Source organism: Trachemys scripta, chromosome 1 (assembly GCF_013100865.1).
Source record: "Trachemys scripta elegans isolate TJP31775 chromosome 1, CAS_Tse_1.0, whole genome shotgun sequence".
NCBI classification, from domain to species: domain Eukaryota; kingdom Metazoa; phylum Chordata; order Testudines; family Emydidae; genus Trachemys; species Trachemys scripta.
Genome location: NC_048298.1, coordinates 192513042 through 192538986, shown reverse-complemented (window position 1 = coordinate 192538986; position 25945 = coordinate 192513042). Strand labels below are relative to the sequence as shown.

Here is a 25945-nt window from a genome sequence, read left to right as displayed (position 1 = left end):
GCGTACCAGCCAGTCGTCTAGGTACGGGAACACCTGTATCCCTTGCCGACGAAGGTACGCTGCCACGACAGCCATACATTTCGTGAACACTCTTGGGGCCGAGGATAGGCCGAAGGGAAGGACTGCAAATTGGTAGTGCACCGTGTTTACCACGAATCGCAGGAAGCATCTGTGAGGTGAGTAAATTGAGATGTGAAAGTATGCGTCTTTCATGTCGAGGGCGGCGAACCAGTCTCCAGGATCGAGGGAAGGGATAATGGCCCCCAAAGAGACCATGCGGAACTTCAACTTTACTACGAATTTGTTGAGTCCGCGCAAGTCCAAGATGGGCCGCAGACCTCCTTTGGACTTGGGGATCAGGAAGTAACGGGAATAAAATCCCCTGCCCCTTAACTCCATCGGAACCTCCTCTATGGCCCCCATGGCCAGGAGCGTAGAAACCTCCTGTATAAGAAGTTGCTCGTGAGAAGGGTCCCTGAAGAGGGACGGGGAAGGGGGGTGGAAGGGGGGGATAGAAGAAAACTGGATAGCGTATCCCCTCTCCACCGTGCGGAGGACCCAACGGTCCGAAGTTATAAGGGACCAAGCACAGTGGAAGTGGGAGAGGCGATCCCGAAAGGAGGGGGCTGGATCCTGGGGGATGACTGGGGCGCCGTCCTCGACCGCACCTTCAAAAGTTCTGTCTGGGGCCTGAAGGTGGTCTAGGTGGCCCCTGGTTCTGGCCGGGTTGAGGGCCGGTCCACCTTCTTCTACCACCTCGCCCTCGCCTCCGGGCCGAGTCCTGTCTCTGACGAGGCGGGGGGGGGGGGGGGTAGAAGCGCTGAGGCTGCGGCCTAAATGGTCTGCGCTGAGGGCCCGCAACATGCATCCCCAGGGAGCGCATGATTGTTCTCGAGTCCTTGAGGCTCTGCAGGCGAGAGTCCGTCTTGTCCGAGAACAATCCATGTCCCTCAAAGGGCAGATCCTGTAGGGTTTGCTGCAGCTCCGGGGGCAACCCCGAAACCTGAAGCCAGGAGATCCTCCGCATAGCGATACCCGAAGCCAGGGTCCTCGCAGCCGAGTCCGCTATGTCCAAGGAGGCTTGCAAGGAGGTCCAAGCTACCTTCTTACCCTCCTCTACCATGGCTCCAAACTCCTCCCTGGACTCTTGGGGAATCAACTCCTTAAACTTCCCCATAGAGTTCCAGGAGTTAAAGTTGTAGCGGCTCAGGAGCGCCTGCTGGTTCGCCGCTCTAAGTTGCAGCCCTCCGGCTGAGTAAACCTTACGGCCAAACAAATCGAGCCGCTTAGCCTCCTTTGATTTAGGCGCTGCAGCCTGCTGACCGTGGCGCTCTCTTGCGTTCACTGATGCCACCACCAGTGAACACGGTTGGGGGTGGGTATACAAGTACCCGTAGTCCTTAGATGGGACAAAGTATTTCCTTTCCACCCCTCTCGCTGTGGGTGGGATAGAGGCAGGAGTTTGCCATATCGTATTTGCATTGGTCTGTATGGTGCGGATCAGGGGTAACGCCACCCTCGATGGGGCATCCGCTCCGAGGATGTTCACAATAGGGTCCTGCACTTCCACTATCTCCTCCGCCTGCAGGTCCATATTACGGGCCATCCTACGCAGGAGATCCTCGTGAGCCCGAAGATCTATCGGAGGGGGACCTGTACATGATGTGCCCGCCACTGCCTCATCCGGAGAGGAAGAGGAAGATGCCTCCGGTGGTACTGGATCCAAGGGAGGGTCCTGATCCCCCTGCTCCTGGGCCGGAGCATCACCTGTACTTGGATCTATGGTGTCGGGTGGCGTGGACACGGAAGCCTCCATGCCCCCTGGCGGAGGCCGAGAGATGGTGGATTCCGGAGCCCTTCTAACTGAGTGACCCGAGCGAGAGGTCGAGGGTATTGGAGCCCCTTGCTCCTGGTGGTACGCCCACGGGGTCCAAAACGACCAGTGAGATGGGCCATGAGAGTGGTCCTCTGCCATCTCCTGCCAATGGCCCAAGTTCCGTTCCTCGGCTTGCCCTTGAGGGGGGTATGCCGATCTCGACAGGTCTTCCGAGGAGCGAGACACCGATCTTGATGGCCATGGCGGTGCCGAGAGAGACGAAACGATTCCCGTGGGCTGCGGTGCCGCACGGTACCGGTCCGGAGATGATCTATCTCTGCGCGGTGCCGGCGAACGGTGCCGGGACCGCGATCGGTGCCGATGACCTCGTCGGTCCCGGGAGCCGGATCTGGACCTCGACGAGGACCTGGAGTATGCCCGGTGCCGGGAGCGGCCTCTCGACGTCGAGCGTCGACCGTAGCGGTGCCGAGAACTACGTCTCGACGTTGATCGGTGCCGACGATCATAGCGGTGCTGAGACGTAGAACGGTGCCGCGACGAAGATCTTGGCCGCGAGTACGACCAGTGCCGAGGTGATATTCGGTGCCGGGACTGCGAGCGGCGTGGGGGCCTGCTTCGGGACCTGGACCGGTGCCGAGGTTCCAGCCCTTGTGATGGAGGGCGCATCAAGGCAGGTTTCCCCCTTGACTGGACCGGGCGAGTCAACGGTGCCGTCGGTGCCAGTGGTTGAGGCGGTGCCGGCTCTGTGAGAGCTATCAAGTCTCTCGCCGCCACGAAAGTCTCCGGAGTCGACGGGAGTTGTATTACCGCCGGTCTCGGTGGAGACGCTATCTGCACCGGACTCAACGGCCTCGGTGCCGGAGTCGACAGTGCTGGAGGCACCTGTTTCCGGTGCTCCACCGGCGGACTCGGCTCTACCCCCGGCACTGGGGGAGCCGGCGTCTTCGGCACGGAGGCCCCCGTCTTATGGGCTTTTTTATGCCCCGGGGATAATGACCGGCGTCGAGGTACTTGCTGCGGTGCCGACGAGGTCCGGTGCCGGGGAGGCTTGTCCGACACCACCCGCGCGGTCGGCATTGCCGGTGCTGCTGGGGCACTGCGCACCGAGGCGCTAGGTGCCGGGGCTTGGCTCGTAGAGGGAGTGTCCGGACTAAGTGCCGCCTCCATCAGGAGTTGCCGGAGCCGAAAGTCCCGCTCTTTCTTGGTCCTTGGTCTGAAGGCCTTACAGATCTTGCACTTATCTGTTTGGTGGGACTCTCCCAGGCACTTCAGACAGGAGTCGTGTGGGTCGCTCATGGGCATAGGCTTAGCGCAGGAGGCGCACTGCTTGAAGCCGGGAGCTTTGGGCATGAGCCCGGGCCCGCGGCCGGGGGAGAAAGGGGGAGACGACCCCCTTAGTCCCCTGGACTACTATAACAACTATAACAACTTTAAAACTATTTAACTATTTAACTACAAACACTAGAACTATAACTATAACTACAACTGCGAATAACTAACTAAGCTAGGGAGAGTGGAGGACAGCTATGCCGCGCTCCACAGTTCCAACGACCGTCAGGGGCGGTAAGAAGGAACTGAGGGGGCGCCGGGTCGGCTGGGGTATATATTCAGCGCCATGAAGGCGCCACTCTAGGGGGCTCCACAGCCGACCCGCCGGTGTTGCTAGGGTAGAAAATCTTCCGACGATCGTGCACGCGGCGCGCACACACCTAATGGAATGGATATGAGCAAGCACTCGAAGAAGAACTTATGGCCCTTTTCTTACTCTCTTTGTGAGAGTCTGTTGCCTTTCTCTTCATTGCTCATGGGGATGGCCTCCCAGCAAGAGAGGCACCTTTTGAACCCGGGGTATTCTGGCATAACCCCATGTAGGGATAACTCCTGTGAAGGGAAGAATTTAGGGAAACACCAATCTGACCTACAGGGTAACTAGGAGGAAGAAAAAAAATATTTTTTTAAACAAGGAGAAAAAGGGAAAGAAAATGGAAACAACTATTAACGATCTAAATCTTAAAAAAAAAACATATTATAAAGGGCACTAAAGGCACTTGCCTAGAAAGGGCTCTGCAAGGACTCCATTTCTGGCCAAGGGAGGTTGCAAAGGAACTGATGGCAGTTGGACTAAATAGCGCTATATAGCTGCTGCTCACAATGTGATATGGGGGAGAAGGAGCTCATGTGCAGTCCAACAGGCACTGCTACCAAAAATCTCAGATCCTAGGTACAGGGACACATACACACCTAAGATGAAGCACCCATAGGGACATTACTCGAAGAAGAATCTATTCTTGCATATTTAACTGCCATCTCAAATTTAAGACATATTAAAACAGGTTTAAGATTTTCTACTAAAACCTCTCCCTTCTCTGACAACTTTACAATACTTCCAAAAATCTACCTTCTCCCTCCTCCTCTTCATGTATCCACTCCCTGTAAATCCAGTTGTTTCTTCCTCTTTAATATTTCCACATCTGTCCTTTTCTCATTGTGACCACTGCTCAAAACATGTCTACACCCAATCATCCTCTTATCTTTATTCTTATAACTTTCAATTATCTTTTACCATTCCAATATGCTACTAATGTTAGTTTTCTCACACTCCATTTGACTACCACATTTTATTCTTAAGAACATAAGAATGATCATACTGGGTCAGACCAATGTTACATTTAGCCCAGTAACCTGTCTTCCAATAGTAGCCAATGCCAGATGTTTCAGAGGGAATGAACAGAATATATTTATATCAAGTGATCCATCCCCTGAAACTCCCGTTTCTGGCAATTAGAGGCTGAGGAGATCCAGAGCATGGGATTGCATCCCTGATCATATTGGCTAATAGCCATTGGCAGACCTGTCCTCCATGAACTTATCTAATTCTCTTTTAAACCCAGTTATAGTTTTAGCCTTCACAATATCCCCTGGCAATGAGTTCCACTGGTTGACTTTGCATTGTGTGAAGTAGTACTTCCTTTTGTTTGTTTTAAACCTGCAGCCTATTAATTCCTCCATCCTTCCCATCTCTTGCTGTATAAAATTAAAGCTCCTTTTCATCACCTAGAAAGATTTACATAATCTGTCTTTCACTTACATCTTTGCTCTCATTTCTTCTTCTACCCTCAATTTCCTATGCTTTCTTCCTCCTCCCCCTGACCACTTGCCTTCCTCCTTCCTTCGTCTCCTTCTTCCATTTTCAGATCTCTGCCTTCTAGACGGCCGCCAACTACTCCTGGAACAACCTCCTTGGCTTCCTCAGAGACGTTCCCTCTCTGCCCTCCTTAAAATAAATCCAGCTCTCCTATGTCTTGTGCTTACCCGATCTTACTAAGACTAATCTCTTCAGGATGGTGAGAGTATTTATGTTCTGGAAAACTTTTACAGCACTAAGAAACAACTTTAATTTTAATATAGATTTTTGCTATTTAATTTCTTAAATGTGGTGCTAAATATTGTGTGTGGCACCACCCTTTAATGTAACAAGGACCAATAAAAGGTTCACATTTTATACTACTTTATAAATAACACGTTAGGAAAGGTCAATAAAAAAATAAAATAAAAAAGGATAATGAAATTATGAAGTATTTAAATGAGGGTTTCATAAGCCAAATTTCCATTTATTTTCTTGGGAATTAGATCAACAAGTTTTTTCAAATCCTTAGATACTTAGAGGTTTATATTTTCTAACCCAAATTTATTAAGTAATTACTACTAGGTTAGTGTCATTCCAGTATTTTATTATGGAATGGAAAGAATGAGGAACATTTCAAAATTCTTGCTACATTTGTCTTGGGTTTACTATTCAAATTCCACTGTCCCATATATTTACTAGAGGACAATATTTAGCTTGAAGGTTAACTGCTACTCCATCTCCATAAAATTATAGATTCGGTATCTGTTTTTTTGGAATGGCAAAATATTACAGACTTCTCCACTACAGAAGTTATAAAAAAGGGGAAGGTGAGAATAGAAGGAACAAATGCACTTAATAATCAAACTTGTACACTGGACCCTCGCCAGAACACGGGGTGTTGGATCCATGCGCGGTCCTGCGTTAACGCGGGGACCGCGTTATAGCAGGGATTCCAATTAAGGTAATTAAATTTGGGATCCATGTGCGGTCCCGCGCTATAAGCAAATATTTTGTTACTGTACTGAGACACATGATTGTAAGGACTAAGCAGTCTTGTAATGACCAGTGTTCATCTTACCAGTTAAAGTGGAGGTTTCACTAAAATTTGTATGATTCTGAAGGGCCACATTCTAAAGTAGCAGCTTTCTTAGAGTTTCATCGTATCTTCAGGTGTGTCTCTTTCTGTTTTATCTGATAGTTTATGCTTGGGGAAACCATGTAGATGTCTTCACTTGTAAATGCAGTGAGGATAAGAACTGTACATTTTCCCTACTGTTATAGGCTACTCACATTTCATGTCTTATGGTGATTTCAGAGACAAACCAACATGGCTCTATAAATTTACATTGTGCCTCTCTGATCTCCTATAATTATTTAAATAAGTCAAATTAAATGGATAAAGGAGAACCAGAAGATATAATTTGGTAAAATTCTTTTGAAAGTTCATATTAAGTCCCTCACAGAAGGCTACTATGGAAACTATGTAGTCACAGAATGAGAGATGATGTTCTGTTCTTAGTAAGAAACTAGTCGAGAGAGAAAACAGAAAATAGGAATAAATCATTAATTTTCAATGTGTAAAGAGGTTAATAGGGAGTCTGTCCAAAGGAATCTTTTTCAGACTAATGTAATTTCATACCATTATTAAAGGACCTGAAAATGAGTGTGAACAGTATGGTGGCAAAATCTGCAGATAAATTATGTAAATTAGTCAACCCTACAGAAGAACATGAGGAGCTTAACAAGGCCCTAACAATAGCCTGGATGACCCCATCATGCCTGATTCTGACACAGAGAGGACTCCCCACATTTGCATCTCCCCCACCTATGTGGAAGGGGAGGAGGAAGAGATATTTGGAAGCAGATCTGTAGCCCATTCCACTGAGAAGGGCTCCAACACCATCTCCTCTAAATGGAACATTTGAGGAGGACCTCTAAAAGGAATCCTATCAGAGCTGTCCTCCCCTATAGCCTCCTTCTGTGGATTTCGGTGGATGATGAGGATACTGGACAAGACAATGACAGATAAAATTCAGCAAAGACAACTCCAAGGTAATGCAAATTGAAAAGAACAATTTGAGCTAATCATGCACACTGATTGGCTCTAAATTAACTGAAGCCACCGTTATACAAGGCACTGGTGAGACCTCATCTGGAATACTGTGTGCAGTTCTGGCCTCCCCTGTTTAAGAAGGATGAATTTAAACTGGAAAAGGTACAGAGAAGGGCGACTAGGGATGATCCGAGGAATGGAAAATCTGTTTTATGAAAGGAGACTCAAAGAACGTGGCTTGTTTAGCCTAACCAAAAGAAGGTTGAGGGGAGATATGATTGCTCTCTATAAATATATCAGAGGGATAAATACCAGGGAGGGAGAGGAATGATTTAAGCTCAGTACCAATGTGGACACAAGAACAAATGGATGTAAATTGGCCATCAGGAAGTTCAGACTTGAAATTAGAACAAAGTTTCTAACCATCAGAGGAGTGAAGTTCTGGAACAGCCTTCCAAGGGGAGCAGTGGGGGCAAAAGACATATCTGGCTTCAAGACTAAGCTTAATAAGTTTATGGAGGGGGATGGTATGATGGGATAGCTTAATTTGGGCAATTAATTATCTTTGACTATTAGCGGTAAATATGCCCAATGGCCTACGATGGGATGTTAGATAGGGTGGGATCTGAGTTACTACAGAGAATTCTTCCCTGGGTGTCTGGCTGGTGAGTCTTGCCCACGTGCTCAGGGTTTAGCTGATCACCATACTTGGGGTCAGGAAGGAATTTTCCTCCAGGGCAGACTGGCAGAGGCCCTGGGGTTTTTTCGCCTTCCTCTGTAGCGTGGGGCACAGGTCACTTGCTGGAGGATTCTCTGCACCTTGAAGTCTTTAAACCATGATTTGAGGACTTCAGTAGCTCAGACAGAGGTTAGGGGTTTATTACAGGAGTGGGTGGGTGAGATTCTGTGGCCTGCGACGTGCAGGAGGTCAGACTAGACGATCATAATGGTCCCTTCTGACCTTAAAGTCTATGACTCTATGTCTATGAGGAAAGACTGAGTTTTCATTGTATATAACTAAAGAAACATATCTGTTCATTATGCAGTGGTGGTAAAAAAACAAATTATGTTAGGTTTTATTAAAAAAGGAATAATATAAGAAAAAACATAATGTCTTTATATAAATTGGCTGTACATCCTCATTTGTAATATTGCACTCAATTTTAGTCAGCAAAAATATAATTCAATTAAAAAAGGATAGAGTAGAAATAGAGAAGGTTCAAGAAGAGCAACAATGATGATTAGAGGCTTGGAAAGACTTCCTTGTGTGAACAAGAATGTCTATGTAGTTTAGACAGGAGGTCAACAGGTGAGCTGAATCAGGTATATAAAATGCTTAATGATATACAGGTCAACCATGTTCTCCTATTTACTCTCATAATAAACTAAGAAAGTGGACACCCAATGATATTAACTCAAGGCATAACTACCTTGTGGGATTCATTGGTGCAAGATATGGCTAAAAGAGAGCTTTGTAGGATTCAATAAAGAAACAGATATAAACAATGTCATCTGCAGTAAGACTAAATACAGCAGATAGTTATAAGAGATATAAAACCTAATTTTTCAGGGTATAAACCAACCATTAATTGTCCGGGGTCAAGAAGAAACTTCTATGGAATTATTAGTGAATAATTATTCCTTATAGGATTTTTTGTTTATTAAACTACACCTTCCTCTGAAGCATTTAGTACTGGCCACAGTTAGACAGACAGACAGATGTGGGCCACTGACCTGATCCAGTATGACTAGTAGCAGTACCAGTAGTACCAATACTTTCTATACAACCATCCATGTTTTTTGTGTTCACACACAGCAAAGTAAAAAAAAAAAAAAAAAAAGATATTTCTCCTGCCCAAGGCAGGCTAGCGAAGAAAATATAATGAAATTTGCCTCCATCTGCACACTGCCTGTTAAAGGAGGAGTTAACATGGTACCAGCTGCAAGGAAGCTGCTCACCCCTTTATTTCAACTGGACGTAGAGGCCATTGTCTTATTCCAGCAGATTGAATTCCAGGCTCATTGGTGCACAAGATAGCAGATACACACCTAGGAATCAACAAAGAAAAATTCAGATGGAAATAATAATTTGGTAAATAGCTTATCAGCTGGAAATGAATCTGCCCCACCCCCAGAAAACAGAGTAATAAAAACAAGGGTTATATAAAAAAAAAAAATGGTAAGATGTTTTTTCTACCATTTCTATTTGCTGGGGGAAAAAAGGATACATTAAAAAAAGAATAAACTGCCCAGTCTTTATTGTTGACTTGCCCTCATCTTACAACCTCCAATGTTGCTTTTGCTAGTGCTTGCAAAAGAAAGCAAATATTGTGACTGCTGATCTTCTTTCCACTGTATGTGGAACCTTTGTATTTTACTCTCTGGATCAACATCTATTTGCTTGGGCAACACAAGGCAAATTCCAAAATAAATCCAGTGATGGCAAATCGGAACAACTGTGTACTGTCTTAAAGAAAGCTCTTCCATATCAAATTAAACACAGAGTCAAGAACTATTAATCCGCTTTTTTTATATCATTCTTAATTGTACTCTCTCAAAATACTACATGAAAAAATATGCAGAATGTAATGTTAGGAATTATTTATCCCGTATGCAGAGAGGTTGTATTATAGGTTTACACAGCAATTTAAAAAGCCTTCTTTAAATTAGCACTTAATATTGAATTGTATTTGACATTTTAAAACTAGCATTTAAAACTAGCATAAAACTGATGCAGAAATTATGAAAATGTACTCAGAAAATATGGTTCCTGAAAACACTATTGAAAAATGAGAGTTAACCCAGGAGCAAAATTTATGGTCAATAAAACTATCTAAGGGGAATGGTCAAGATGCTAATGCCATAGAGAGGTCGAGCAGTGAAACAACAGCTAAAAAGCAGTGATTCTTTAATACACAGTTGTGATTTAAAATAAAACTATGTACTCACTTATTCAAGACTCCATATTTCTAATCATAAAGCAATTTTTCTAAAATTTAGTTAGAATGAAAAAAGACAAACGCCAAATCCAAATTTTTAAAACTGAATTGGAAATGGTTGGATTTGAGATCTAGAACTTCAGTTGTGTTCAGTGTAGAACCAATACCTCAAAGGGCCAGCTTTTTATTCCTGGGATAAACTATAATGAGGACACAGTGGCTCACAGTACTTTCCCCCTTGTCCACCAAAGCCCCACCTCCCACAAGCAGCTGGACACCCCTTGTTTTCTGCAACTCTCCACTGTTGTCTTTGTGGAGAGAGATCCTGTGGCCTCAGTACTGCAATTGCAGGCAGTATATCTGGGGTTTACTACATTTGTAGATAAATCTCTGATAATTTTCATATGACTTTACATTGTGCCTCTTCATATAACCTTGTAGTGGGTCTACCCACGTGTGACCTCTGTTTTCATGAAACTTTGTATCAAAGCCTCATATAGAAACCTTGTATTGATGAGCCTTGGTATATGGAAACTTTTGTATCAAAGCCTCATGTAGAAACTTTGCATTGCCCTTGGTATAATGTTATAGCCCCTAAGGATAGAATAAGATAGAAGGAAAATGTCTTTTTGCTAGCAGAACAAGATCCTCCCCCCCACCACTCTTAATCGATTGTCCTGTTGGACAAACGAGGTGTGAATGAGAAAGACATGGAAGGCAGCACCTCCAGACAGCCTCAACCCTTGGAGAGGGGCTGGGAGCCAGACAAGCAGACATATTGACAGCCTCAGGGGTTAGAAGCAACCACCTTCTTTTGGAAACACCCTCTTTGCAGCACTGGGACAACACCCAGAAGAAAGAAGCACAAAGGACCAATGGACACAGACACAGATTTTGAATCTGGTATAGATTTGCATGAGAGGGAAGATGCTATAAAAGTGAGGTGTCTTGCAGAGGATCCCGGGTCTCGTCTTGACAACATGGGAGCATCGATCCGGATCGGCAGAAGCCCGGCTCCACCCCCTCCCCCATCTAACTCACCTGGCCAGTGTAGTTAAGGGGAGCAACTAACTGGTAACAACAACAAGACGGAGTGTGCTTGTGTGTGTGTGAGTGTACTCTCTCTATATATATCTCCTATGCATATGATACAATGTTAATTAATATACGTATTACTAATAAATGTGGCGTTTTGCCTTTTTCCTCCTGAAAAGATCCTGTGCAGTACTTTAAGTACAACACATTAGCTTTATGAATGTTATCGGTACATGTTATATGTATTGTTGTGGGCTAGGGATTGTATTCTACTCTATGGGGGAGGTTTCAGAGTAGCAGCCGTGTTAGTCTGTATCCGCAAAAAGAACAGGAGTACTTGTGGCACCTTAGAGACTAACAAATTTTCATGAGGTTGATGGATTTCCACTCCATGCAGTTACTCCATAAATTTGTTAGTCTCTAAGGTGCCACAAGTACTCCTGTTCTTTCTATGGGGGAGGGTTAACACTGCTCCTCTAGGAATTAAAAACAGTCCCTTGACCCTCCCTCATGTAAGACACCAAGTGTAAGCAGAGAAAGGTGCTTAAGGAGGACAGGACCTAGGTGGAAGAGTGCTACTGAAGTGTGGAGACTGGATGGGAAAGGATGCTGTGGGAGGAAATTGTGTTAGTCTGGATGAGAGGGAATCACATGGGGTTGTCCTTGTGCAGTCCTCCCCATGAAGATACTTGAGGCATTAGCAGACCACTATGTTTTCCTCCAGAAGACATCAGATGAGAAAATGATGGAGGGAGGGTTGGAGGAGGTTTGCATGTGCTGTCCTCTTAAGGATCTTTTTGGAGATAAAAGGAGTGGGGGGGGAGAGGAGACTGGAGTGCCATAGGAAATCATGGGGCCTCCACAGGTTGGGACAGTGTGAAGCCTTTGAGGTTGGAGTCTAATATTGCTGAGGTTTTTTAAAACTAATTTTATTCCTCATGTAGTCCTAGAAATAGGGCAAGATTTAAAGAGGGTAAAAAGAGGGAAGGTATGAGCACTCATATAGAACAGATTTAGCTGTTGAGAAGAAAATTAAAGGAACCAAAGGACAAAGAGAAGAAATTCTTTAATTGCCTAAACACCAATGCTAGGACCCTGGTAATAAAAGGAATTGCTCATTTTTTTTTAAGCATAAATTCAGTCTGGTTGTTATTACTGAAATCTGGTGGCAATTAGAATGTTAAAATCAATGGTTACACCCTATTTAAAAAGGATAAAGTGGGCAAAAGGGGAGAGGGAATGGCACTCTATGTCAAAAATAACATTACCTGTTTCTGAATCACTGACAACTTAGAATAAAATGATCCTGAATATTTATGGATCAATGTCCTAACAGATAAAGCACAAGATGGGGTATTAGTTGGTGTCTACTACAGACCAGCAAAACACACTAGGAACAGGATGACCAGCTCCTTACACACTTACCTATAATATATAGGGGGAAATGCTACATGATCATGGAGGACTTCAATTTGAGTGACATATTCTGGATGTCTCATGCTGCCAGCAATAAGATATCCTTGGATTTCTAAACAGTATAGATGACAATTTCCTAATTCAAGAAGTGTTGCATCCAACATGGGGGAAACTATACAAGACCTCATCTTAACATATAAAAAGGAGCTGGTCACAGAACTAAAAATTAATGGTAGCTAAGATACAAGTGATTATGACTTGATTATTCTGTTTGCACACTAAATATGTAAAGTCCAGACCAGTAATATATATACACACATGGTACTTTAAATTTTGTGAAATTGGCCCTTTTAACACACTTATAGCCAAGTCAGGTGGGAGGAGGAATTTAATCAGAGAAATGTGAATGATAATTGGAAATCATTTAGAACACCATACTAAATGCCCAAAATCTCACAACTGAGGAAGAATACCATATTAGTGTTTTTTTTGTTTTTTTTTTTTTAAATCTACCTGGTAGAGGAAGTGAAGGCACACACACATATATATTATATAAAAATGGAAAAAAGAAGAAGTTGATAGTAGTTAATATAAATCAGAAGCTAGGAATGGTATAATATTGATAAGGAAAGCAAAGGGATACAAGAAGATATCTATGGCCGGAAGAGTTAAGGATAGTATGGAGTTTTTTAAAGTATATTAGCAACAAGAAGAATCCTAACAATAGTATTGGCCCATTACTAGATGAAAATGGTAGGTTTATCAGTAGTAATGCAAAAAAGGCAGAGGTGTTCAATATATATTTTTGTTCTGTATATAGGGGAAAAAAAGATGAGGTAGTTATATCATATGATAACATTCTTTCCATTCCACTAGTATCTCACGAGGATGTTAAACAGCAGCTACTGAAGTTGGACACTTAAATCAGCAGACCCACATAACTTGTATCCAAGAGTTTTAAAAGAACTGGCTGAGGAGTCACTGGACCGTTAATGTTGATTTTCAATAAGTATTGGAACACTAAAGAAGTTCCAAAATACTGGAAGAAAGCTAATGTTGTTCCAATATTTTAAAATAGTAAACAGGATTACCCATGTAATTATAGACCTCTCAGCCGGACATTGCTCCAGGGCAAGATAATGGATCAGCTGATATGGGTCTTGATTAATAAAGAATTAAAGAAGGGTAATCAATGTAAATCAACATGGATTTATGGAAAATAGATCCTGTCAAACTAACGTGGTATTTTTTTTGATGATACTATGAGTTTGGTTGATAAAGGTGTGTTGAAGTCACGTACTTAGAATTCTGTAATGCATTTGTCTTGGTATTACATGACATTTTGATTAAGAAACTAGAATGACATAAAATTAACATGGCACACATTAAATGGATTAAAAGCTGGCTAGCTGATAGGTCACAAGTAGGTGTATTTCTCATGGGGTCCTGCAGGGATTGTTTTTTAGCCCTATGCTATTTAACACTTTTATCAGTGATCTGGAAGAAAATAAAATCATCACTGATTAAGTTTGTAGATGACAAAAATTAGAGGAGTGATAAATAATGAAGAGGACAGGTCACTGATACAGAGTGATCTGGATCCCTTGGTAAACTGGGCGCAAGCAAACAATGTGCATTTTAATACAGTTAAATATAAATGTATACAACTAGGAACAAAGAATGTAGGCCATACTTACAGGCGGGGGATTCTATCCTGGGAAGCAGCAACTCTGAAAAAGAACTGGGGATCCTGGTGGATAATCACCATAACATGAGCTTCCAGTGAGATACTGTGGCCAAAAGGATTAATGCGATCCTCAGCTGCATGAACAGGGGAATCTTGAGCATAAGTAGAGAGGTTATTTTACCTCATATATGGCACTGATGAGACTGCTGCTGGAATATTGTATCCAGTTCTGGTGTCCACAATTCAAAAAGGATGTTGATAAACTGGAAAGGGTTCAGAGAACCATGAGAATTATTAAAGGATTAGAAAATACCGTATGTGGTATAGTGATAGACTCAAGGAGCTCAATCTATTTTGCTTAACAAAGAGAAGGTTAAGGGGTGACTTGATTAGTCTGTAAGTACCTATAAGGGGAACAAATATGTGATAATGGGTTCTTCAATCTAGTTGGGAAAAGTATAACACAATCCAATAGCCAGAAGTTGAAGCTAGACAAATTCAGACTGGAAATAAGACCATTTTTTTAAAAACAGTGACAGTAATTTACCATTGGAACAATTTACAAGTGTCATGGTGGCTCCTTTATCACTGGCAATTTTTAAAACAAGATTAGATTTTCTCTAAAAGCTGTGCTCTAAGACAGCAGTTCTCAGCCAGGGGTCTGAGGCCCCTTGGGGGGCTCTGAGCAGATTTCAGGAGGTCTGCCAAGCAGGGTCAATGTTAGACTCTCTGGGGCCCAGGGCAGAAAGCCGAACCCCATTGTGCGGGGCTGAAGCCTAGGGCCCTGAACCTCGCCACACACAGTTCAAGCCTTAGCCTGAGCAATTTAGCTTTGTGGGGCCCCTGCTTGCTACCCCCTAATGCTGGCCCTGATTTTTATATGCAGAAAAACAGTTGCTGTGGCAGTGGTGGGCAGTGGAGTTTTTACAGCATGTTGTGGGGGAGGAGGAGGCCTCAGTTCTAAGGCGCATACTATACAGGCTGTCAGACTAGATGATCACAATGCCCACGGAACCAATGAAAGCCAAAATGGAGACTATTTTAGCTTGATATGGTCAGAGAGAGTACAGTAACTTGGCAAGTGTAAAATACTGCATATCGCTATAGGTTAGGAAGTCAAAATCAAAGGCAGTTTGCTTTTGTCACTTGAAAAAGGCAAAGCACCACTGAGGTTTTGTGCTAAAAACCAAAACAAGGTAACCTGAGCCGAGGCCCAATTCTATAAAAGAAAGCACACAATATCCTAGCATCTTAATTGAAGAATTGACATTGCACACTCATTCTCTCAATGCCTACTTCATCTATTAAAAACACGAAGACCTGTGCACACCTTAACAAATGCATACATTAAAGATATTGTTTAAATCAATGAGCTTACTAATGCAATAATACAGCAACATAGTGTACAAGAATGTACTGTGTCACAGGGACTCACTCATTCCACTGCAGTTGCAGTGATTACTTGTCTCTGACTTACCTAAACACTACTGAGCATATACTACACGTGACCAGAGCTCAAAGAGCCGGGAAGCGGCTGTTTGTGTTTGTTGTTTACAGGATAGCTAAAAATATTGTAATCTTTGTTTATTTGAAGGATATTGATATGTGTCTTTAGGATTCCCAAAGCATCAGCTTGCAAAAAGAGCTTGTCTACACAGGGAAATTGACTAGCATATCTAGAGCGGAATAACGATTCCACTATAGCTATGCTGGAGTGACTTTGCAGCATGGCCATTCTATTCCAGTGTCACTTTTATTCCATAATAGTATGCCCATACAGGGGAGTTATAATAGCATAGCTATAGCAGAGTAATTAGCTATAGCGAAATAACTGTTCCACTATAGCAGAATATTCTAGTCAATTGCCTCATGTAGACAAGCCCTAAGAAAGTCACTGGTATGATTTTCCATTACAGTACGATGAAAATTTGATTTTATATAACTTTTCCCTTGACTGCTTTGGGATCCAATCAAGCCACTACCCCACACAGACATGAAAAAGAGTGTAAGGCAAAGTTAAGGTTTGAGTGCATCTTATCTTTCAAGAATGTTAAGTTGGAAATGTTAAGTTTCTCAAACAAGGCACCCAAACTCTGCCCATGAGGAGACAAAAGCTTATTTTCATCATTTCTTTGCATGTGGAGTGTTAAAGATATGCATTACATAACACTGGATTTATGTTTCATAGAGACATCTTCACTGTTACTTTGTTACTACATTAATCTTTGCTTTTTTCTTGTAAGTAATCTAATGTAATAATCTGGGCATGCTAAATCTGCATATGGATCATTTTGTGTCTAGTGACACTTGGCCACATGCCATCATAGAGACTGAGCCTATAAGGTACTGTGCATTTCACATGAAATGTTATGTGCCCTCAGCATTTGACGGGATTAGGTCCTTAATGATGAGTGAATAAAGACTGCCTTCAATATACAGTTTGTCAAACCAGGAATTTGTAAAATTATTTTATATGTGCTACTTATGACTAACAATGTTGTGAAGTGGCACAACCATTGTATGATTAAATGAACCTTGTTTTTATGGTCACTGTTAAAATTAAACTTTAGTATGGATGGATAAGGAAGTACAAGTTTTTAATTTTCTAAGTGCATCACTATGAAGGCAGAATTAAACAAGTTAGGATGCCTCATTTAAGAAGCGCAACCTAACTCTGCATTTCCTTTTTTTGTTTTTACACTAGCATTCTTGAGGTAACATTCACTTAACCCAAATATATATGCCTGCAATCTCCATTTCACCTTAAAGGTTCTGTTTTTTTAAAAAGAAACCTTAGACTAGCTGGAGGAAGGCTCCTTTTTCCTATGAACTGAAGGGGGTCAAAAGATTAGAAAGTCTCCTGGAGGTCTGGAGTGAATGCTAGCTGGGGCTGCTGGCTACAAAGTCTCCAAATAACCAGTGTCCCCACGCCCATCTGGTGAAGAGAAGTCCTGTAACTCTACAAGGGTACTCAGAATCAGGGATCCTCTCCTACAGAACACAACAGTTCCCTTCCTCTCAGCTTCCTACTGTACACAGGACTTGGGCTGTCCTAAATTCTGCAGGAATGGTGGTGAGGAATAGAGTGGACTGGAAGGAGACCTGAAGTTCAGAAGTGGAGTAGGGGGAGGAAAAATCTCCTTATCCCTCCTTTTGATCTCAAGGCCCCATGAAGGGGATCTCGGCCATAGGTGCCTCACTAGTCTCCAGGACCCATTTAGGATTTCCTGGTAAATGAATTTTCCCTCACCTGCTCATGCCGATTCCTTACGCAATGAACCTTAGAAAGCTTGTGGCCTCCTGCCAGTGAACCTTGGGATGCTCATCACAGTCCCCTATTCCCACTGGCTTTAGCAGCTTCACTTGGCCTTCAATTAGCCAAATTAGGTTCATATGGGACTAACATATGGTGCTTTCTGAATGGGTAGTTATTCAATATTTTATTTTAGCTTCATAATTCAGTGTGGCCCATACACTATCTACTGCACTTCAGCCAAAGCAGAACAGAATAAAGAATTATTAATTTCTTAAAGGTTTTTCTGTGGTGCTCTCAATGTAATACCTTAGTTCTTTACAAACATTAATGAATTTATCTTCACAATATCCCAGTGAGATTCGATATTATCCTCATTTTAGACATGCTGAACTAAGGGACAGAGACCAATGACAAAAATGTCAGAAGTGTCTACTAATTCTGGGTGCTCAACTTGAGAAGCCCAAGACCTGGTTTTTCAAAGTACTTAGTATTTTATAGCAATGAGTAGACTCAGACTGGAGCTACCATTGACATCACTTGTAATCATGAGTGCTTCACACTTCTGCAAATTTGGCCCAAGATGTCTCTTGTTGGGCACCCAGAAAACAAAGCATACCCAATAAGCATCTAACTGTGAAAATGTTGGGTTTAGTAACTTCCAGAATCACAGAGGAACTACGTTCCAGAGGCAGGGATAGAATCCAATTCTCCAGTGAAGCATTCAATTGTCTTAACCACAAAACCACCATTTGCTCGTCCTGCAGTCCCCTGCCTTATTCACAGCACACCTTCCAACTTCTGCAACAAATGAAGCAAGGGTCCTAAATACCATAGCCTCATTCACTACAAAACCCAGATGCTTCTCTAGAGCACAGTCCTTGTGTGCACTGAAAGTCAGGAGTCCAGTAGGTTTGGGATGGTTACATCCACAGCAAAGTCCTCTGCCACGAGATAATGGAGTAACCAGCAGCAGTAGAAAACTATGCGGACCTGCTACTAGAGGGAGATGAGACAAATTTTGGCAGTGGCTTTCACAACTATTTTGTAGCTAGCAAAGGAATGTTGAATCAAGAATAATGGGTTTAATTCCAATGTGCTGTAATGGTTAGAGCATCTTCTGCTCTTGTTCCCCCTAGCCTCTCCCTATCCCCTTCTGCTCCCATTCACATCTCTTGGCCCATCCCTCCCGATGTCTCCACACCCAACTCCTGTCCCGCTCCCTTATTCCCTCTGTTCCCATTAGTTCCTAACCCCCTCATTCCTGTCCCCCTCTTTTGTCCTATTGAATCTTGCCCCTGTTGCCCTCTCCTGACTCCTGTTCCCCTTCCACACCAGGTTCTTATCCTCATTACCAACCCTTCTGCATTTCACTCAGTCTGCTTCCTCCTTGCTCTTCTTGCAGTCTGAGCACCAGTAGGAGGAGCACTGACAGGAGAGACACTCAGTTCCTGTGCCTGGCACCACAGTAGTATTGGGGTACGTCTAGACTACCCGCCGGTAATCGATCTATCGGGGATCGATATATCGCGTCTCGTCTAGACGCGATATATCTATCCCCGAACGCGCTCCCGTCGATTCTGGAACTCCACCAGGGCGAGCGGCGGTAGCGGAGTCGACAGGGGAGCCGCGGCCGTTGATCCCGGGCCGTGAGGACCCGAGGTAAGTCGAAATAAGATACGCAACTTCAGCTATGGGAATAGCATAGCTGAAGTCAATGTATCTTACACACACACACACACACACACACACACACACAGTGTAGACCAGCCCTTAGTAACTGGGAGAAGCAATTACAGGGAAGGTCCTGCTCAGCCCCTATAGCCCTGGGATGCTGCATGCTCAGTGCAGATGGAATCTTCATGGAATTTAGCTGCCAAACTCTAACAAACTGCTAATCACATGTAAACGTTTTACAGAGGCTTATAACTCAAATAAATTTGGGCTAGTTTTCACAAGGGCAGCCAAAAATATAATCCTGGCACAAATGCAATAACCCTATCAAATTTCAAGTCTCTGTATCCATGTCCCTCAAAACAAAGGCTGTAAGATTTTGTTTAATTGGCAAAATGTATTTTTCCCTAACCTCATTCTCAGAAATCTTTGAACTCTTTTAGCTGAAACTTTCCAAAATAATTCAGTTTAAGACAGCCCAAATGGTTTAAGTTTGCCAAAGTTAAAAGCAACTGAAAACAGGATTTTATAATGGAGAGTGTCAGGCAACCTTACTATAGGCATTGCTACCTTCATCACTTAGAATATACACCTCTACCTCGATATAACGCTGTCCTTGGGAGACAAAAAAATCTTACCATGTTATAGGTGAAACCGTGTTTTATCGAACTTGCTTTGATCCACCGGAGTGCGAGCCCCACCCCCCAGGAGCGCTGCTTTACCGCATTATATCCGAATTCATATTATATCGGGTCGCGTTATATCAGGGTAGAGGTGTATATGAATTTAGTGGTTATGAACTGACTGATCTGGAAACGTAAGTTCTTTAGCTAAACAGGTACAGCATGAGCAGTGCATACATACATGCACCCACACACCTCTCACTCCTCTATATTCTATACACACACATATTATGTACTTAAGTTCCAACTCCTGTTTTAGAATCCCCCATGTTTCTTATATAGGACATATATTTGAGAGAACAAAAACTAAGCCTGTATTACTGTTTTCCCTACTCTTTAGTCCATTGTTTTTAACTCTAAAGTAAGTAAGCGGAGAGGGCCTAGCCCACTCTGACTACCCCCAAAACTCACTATATCCTCAAAAAGGGCAGAGAAATTATCCTGAAAGCCCATAAATACAGGTTTAATCTGCTGGCAGTGTAATTCATTTTTATTTTATTCCACTAGAAGTAAATCACCATATCCCTTTTATTATCAGCAGTAGGAACTGCAGAAGATGGGGAGTTCCACCAGACAGAGAATGCCACTCTAAGGGCAGTATATGACTATTTCTTAAACTGGTAATTCTATCCCCAGTTGTCAAGATCTGCTTTACAAAGCCTGGAATGTAGACCCAACTATTACATATTTTTGATAAAGTATTTTACTCAGTTATCAGTTGAGTCTTTACTAAAAGCTTCACCAGTAAGAGACAAATGAGGAATAGCAAGGGTTTTTTGTTTTTTAATACAGCAGCACAAAATAATACATTAATTTAAACACGGCTTATTACTGCTGATGCACACCATTCAATTTTAAGAGTTGGGTTTTTTATAAATTGTTCAGAAAATTCACTCCTTAAATCAGTGATACTGAGATTAAGGCTCGGGAGCCACAAGTGGCTTCTTAATGTGTCTCCTGAGGCTCTTTGCATCACATGATATTAAAACAATATGATTTAATTATTAACCAATCAGAATCCTTTTACTAGCTTATTAAACAATTGTAGTTGATAAAAATAATAATACCTGGTCAGTCATTTTGCTGGGAAAATAATTCTATATGTATAGAAAATGAAACAATGAATTCACACTACTGTAGCTCTGTGAGTAATGTTGATCGCTACTTTGGCTCCTGAACCACTGAGGTCTGAGTATCACTGCTTTAAATTATGTACTAATACTAAGTTGTTGACATACTCTTTCTATTATAACACAGAACTGACACACAGATTGTAACAGAACAAGAAACAACAATCTGAGACCTAGCTAAACTCTCAACTTGAAAACCCTTCTCTCCCTCCTTCCCATACGATACCCAGCGAAGTCCAGGGTTATTTAAATTAGATTTTTGATTGTACTTTGCCACTTGGAACTGAAATACTTAGAATAACCAACAACTATTCTATCCTAGATCACATATTTATCATATCAAACAAGTCGTCCACAAAATTGTTCTGTACATGCAAGGAGGAAAAACACATGTATGCAAAGCAGAAGATGTAGGTTTTATTTCCAGTTCTAACACAGGGCGACCTTGGATATGTCACTTACCTCAAGTTATGTCTTCATTAGCACTTTTGTCAGTCAGGGATGTGGGGAAAAAAAACAAAAACACATCCCAACCAACATAAATTACCCCGACAGAAGCACCAGTGTGCACAGCACAGTGTGCATAGCTACTGCTACGATGATTTAATTATGCCAACAGAAGAACTCTCTCCTGTCAGCATAAAGCAGCTACATGGGAGACCTTATACCGACGCAGCTGCATCGATAGAGCTGTGTTGCTGTAAGGTCTCTAGTATAGACGTAGCCTCAGTATCACCATTGTACAGAGGAAGAAACTAAGTTATTACTATTTACTTACCGTGCCGGATTGTTTTGAGGCTTACTTAGCTAAAATTTGACATGGTCAGATGAAGGTTGCCTTGCATTTTCTCCCCTCCCCCACTTTCATTCTGGGCTACCAATGTTCCATGCTTAGGACATCAGAATCACTTCCATTATCGTGAAGTGTGAGATCACAAATAACGAATGCCTCAAAGGAGTACCCAGGCCTCTATAACTGTATTTGACATGGACAATAAAAAAAACAACAAAAATCTAAAAGTTAAGCCTTTTACTATAAAGAAAATGAATGCAAGCCAACAACCTGTATGCCAAACTGGACTTTCCAAGTGTGTATCACAATTTCCATTGTAACACACCACACAGAGTTCTTAAACTTCCATAAAGCATACAGCAAATGGTAACTAAATACTATTCTAGTTCAGCAGAGCACTTAAAGCAAGTGAGTAATAAATAAATATCTATTTCACAGATGAAAGGCGGCAGGTATAATTAACCCCACTTTACAAATGGAGAAACAGGTGAAGTGGCTTGCCCAAGGTCACTCAACAGGTCAGTGATAGAACCAGAAATAGAACTGCAGCTCTCCTGAGTTCCACTCTAGTGCTATATCCTCTACACCACACTGCCAGTGAAGTTAATGAAACTATTCACATGCTTAAAGTATGTCCTTAAGTGATTTACTAAATTAAGAACTTGCCATAAAGTTTACATTTTGACGTAGACATTTGTGTCCTTTATTATAAATCAGGGCAGAGGACTATCTAAAACTGAAAGTATTCATGGTGACAGACTAAACTGAAGGTATGTTTGGAACACAAACTGAGCATTGAAATTATTCTCATTGTAACAAAAAATAAAGAAGCACTAAATACTAAGCTATAGTAAAAACAAAAACTCAAAAGACACACTGTTCTATATCACCAAATAAATGTGATTTGTTATTTGTCTCATTTCTCAGATATTTTCAATAATTTAAGACAGTTCATTATAACTTTTTGTACTTACTAATTTATAAATATACACATTTTTTGCAATTTTTGGCAGAGGTATTAAGAAAATGTGTCCACAATATATTTTTATTATCTGCTACCCTGGAGATTGTGGGTTTGGATCAGGAAATTTCTGATGCTCCAGCAGTCATTAGTTTTCTGGCCTGCAATATAATCTGAGAGATTAAAGTATCCTGTATACACAATTAACATTCTTGAAATACATTTTAGGGCTTGTATACACACACACACAAATTGTATCACTTTGACTATACATGTATAGTTAAAGAGGTACAACACCCCTATGTGGACCCAGTTATGCCAGTACAAAGGTGCTTTATATTAATATAGCTATTCTCATATAGGTATTGTTTATTTCCAATCCCGTATAACTAGGGGTCCAACTAATATAACTCCTTCAAGTTAAAACAAAACAAAACCCCTAACTGAATTAGGTATACCAGTACAAAAACTGAGTATAGACTAAACATTGGAAATGAGAGCAAGATCATGGACTTTAGAATAAGCAAGCAGCGATAACTGTGTACAAGAAAGCTTTTTAAAAAAATAAATAAAGTTTTAAATAGGACAATTTAAATTATATGAGCCTTTTATAATAAAGTAAATTGATCTTCAAAAAACCCTCTGTGATTCCCAAGTTCTCCAAAGAAGTCTACAAACTAAGCCAAAATGTGTTTCATACTCTCTACTCCAATAAGATATTTAAAGGAACAGACAGCAGAGTTCAAGTAGGATCAAGGGGAAAAAATTAAAAAATAAGTTTTGCCTAGATTGCTCTATGTGGATAAAATATTTTATTATGTACCACAACATTCCTAATTCATAAGGCTATCAAAATAAACCTGAAACCTCACTTTCCCCCCTGAAACCACACATCAGCTACATTTCTGTAGATGACTGGGACAAAAAGAGGACACTAATTGAAAGATGCATACAAAGCCAAAAACAGCAATTGCATCTCCAAGAGTGCTGGAAATAATAGCTGCTGGGACACCATTGTACAGATGAAAAATAACCTTAAAAATATAAATAAAGCATGACATGCAGAGAAATACATAGTATAAATGTTAACCAGTGAAGTTTTAATTGGTGAGCTCTGGGCGATATCTACTGGTACATAGGACACACATTTCCATAGACTCAGGATGTGTGGCTAATTGAGGAAATATTTCAGGATAGATAAAATGGGGTACCGATATTATTACTATGTATATGTAGTACAATAGTGGCCAAAGGCCCCAGACAAGTTTTGGGGCCAAATTGTTCTAGGTGCTGTGCAAACATGTAGGAAGTCATGCTCCATTCTTCAAATTGCTTATAATATAAACTGAAACAAGCTGCAACAACTATAACGTAGCAGGTCAGTTTAGCATAGAGCTAATAAGACCAGCCACTGCCTAGCCTAGCTATGAGCACAACTTGTAATTTCTGAGTCATTTCACTATTCATTAACTGGCTGATTTCTTGTGGGTGTCAAGGAAAAAGTGGAATTCAAGATGGGATTTGAGGAGGACTGTGAACGATACAGTGGGTATCTTTGTTGTTTATGTGGGGGCCTAATAACCCACTCGTGCAAGCCAGGTCTATTGGTGTCAGGCTCAGGGTTTAGACTGTAGGCTCCTTGGGGCAGGAACCCAGGCCAGCTTTTCTAGCCTATACAGTGGTGAAGCAGCGTGGTGCTGATGGCGGCCTGGGCCACAGACTAGATGATCTCCTGGGCTCTTCCGGCTTGAAAAACTGTAACTCAAACTCTCAGCGCCCAACAATAACCTGGGCTATCGGCAGACGGTGCCCGGCAGCAGCATGGCGGTGCCCGCGGCAGGCGGCTCACAGCCCGGCTCGGCGGGGACGTGGCCGGGGGCTTAACACCGCGCGGAGGCGCGTGTGCCCGGGCAGGCGGCGAGCAGAGACGCAGGCAGCTGCTCTTTTCTCTCACCCAGGGACTGCCGCGGGCCGGGCCAGGCTAGGCCACAGCGGCAGCGACCGCCCCACCTCCCAGCCTGCGGGGGGGAAAGGGGGGAGAGCAGTGCCCCCGCCCAAAAGCCCGGCGGCGGCAGCTCCCCCGGCCCGACCCCCGCGCCATCGGAATCTTCGCAAAGGCCCTTTAAATGTCCCCCCTCCCGCCGCCCTCGCGGCACAAACAGCTGTTCCCCGTCCCCTTCCCTCGCGCCGCCTCCCTCGCGCTCCCACAAAGGCAACGGTTAGTCGGCGGCTGTTCCAGAAATTTCCTCGCTCCCCCCTCCCCTCCCCGCGCCTGTCCGCCGCCGCCCCTATCCACCCCCCCTCCAGGGTTGGATATAGCGCGGGTGCCCCCCTCCCAGCTGCTCCGTGTGGCGGGCTCTCGCTCCCCCCGCCATCCCCGGTCTGCTTGTGTGTCTGGGCCCGGCCGCCCAGCGGCGGCGGGCGCGCCGTGATGGATGGATGGCTGGGAGCGGGTTTGAGTGACAGCGCTTACCTGGGTGCCAATCTTCGTCACACTGACAAGCGGCTGCAGCAATCGGGACCCGCACCGCCGCGACACGCGTCACCGCGCACACATGCACCCGGCCAATCGCCGTCGGCGCCACACTATACGACAGCACGCTGCGCATCACGCCTCATCAATATTCACCAAGGGGGCGGGGCGAGCGCCGGCGCAGGGCACGCCCACCACTACGCTCGCCGGAGCGAGTGGGCTGGGCGGGCCGCACGGCTCCTCCTCACGCCGGCGTGCCGCCACACGTCCATAATGAATACTCATGAGGGGGCGGGGCGAGTGCGGTCTCTGCCCCGCCTCTTCTGTGTTGTCGGGGTTAGAGGGAGGTGAAACCAACTCCCAAGGGCGGGGGGATGGAGATACCAAGTGACGCGGGGAGTGGCGGGGGCGGGGGAGCCGCCTTCTCAGGCATCTGCCTCAGGGCCTGCTACAGCTGTTGTCCCCTATGGTTCTGCCCTGAGCTGGCGAGGGAGGCCTGGCATTTAGCGCCCCCACTTTGCTGCCCCCAGGCTCTCAAATGCCTCTGCTGCCAGGGCGCCCCTTCCTCCAGTCCCTGGCAAGTGTGGGGCCCCCAGGTCCCCTTGTGTGTGTGGCTTGTGTCCCAGTCGCTCCCCTGTCCCCTCCCCCCCCCTCGCCGTGCAAGGCCCTGTGCTTGCCCCCCACGTAGCCAGCCCATCGCCAGGGCCTCGCTGCCCACAGTCAGGGATGCAAATAAAATAAAGGCAGGGGGTGAGGGGGAGCAGCAGCCTGGGAATGGCAGAGCCTGTTGGTGTTACACAAATGGGCACTGCTGCACTCTGTTTGCCATAGCCTTCTGCAAACCCAGGCCAAGGGACAAGCCTTGGCCAGCTGAGCTGGTGAAA

General features: G+C 43.7%; 1 protein-coding gene across 7 annotated transcripts in view; it reads right to left on the bottom strand.

The window, feature by feature from the left end:
• Positions 1-25145, bottom strand: part of PKNOX1 (PBX/knotted 1 homeobox 1) — an 82246-nt gene extending 57101 nt beyond the window's left edge. For 2 of the 7 annotated variants that reach the window (XM_034753558.1, XM_034753586.1), the window contains exons 1-2: positions 14105-14355; positions 8977-9066 (exon numbers count right to left, since the gene is read on the bottom strand). The gene's annotated coding sequence lies outside the window, so the exon portion shown is untranslated. Of the gene's footprint in view, positions 1-8976; positions 9067-12259; positions 12321-12416; positions 12875-14104; positions 14356-25061 lie in introns of those variants that run through there. The other 5 variants (XM_034753581.1, XM_034753566.1, XM_034753604.1 and 2 more) reach the window with 5 other exon arrangements.
• Between the last annotated feature and the right edge of the window lie 800 nt (positions 25146-25945).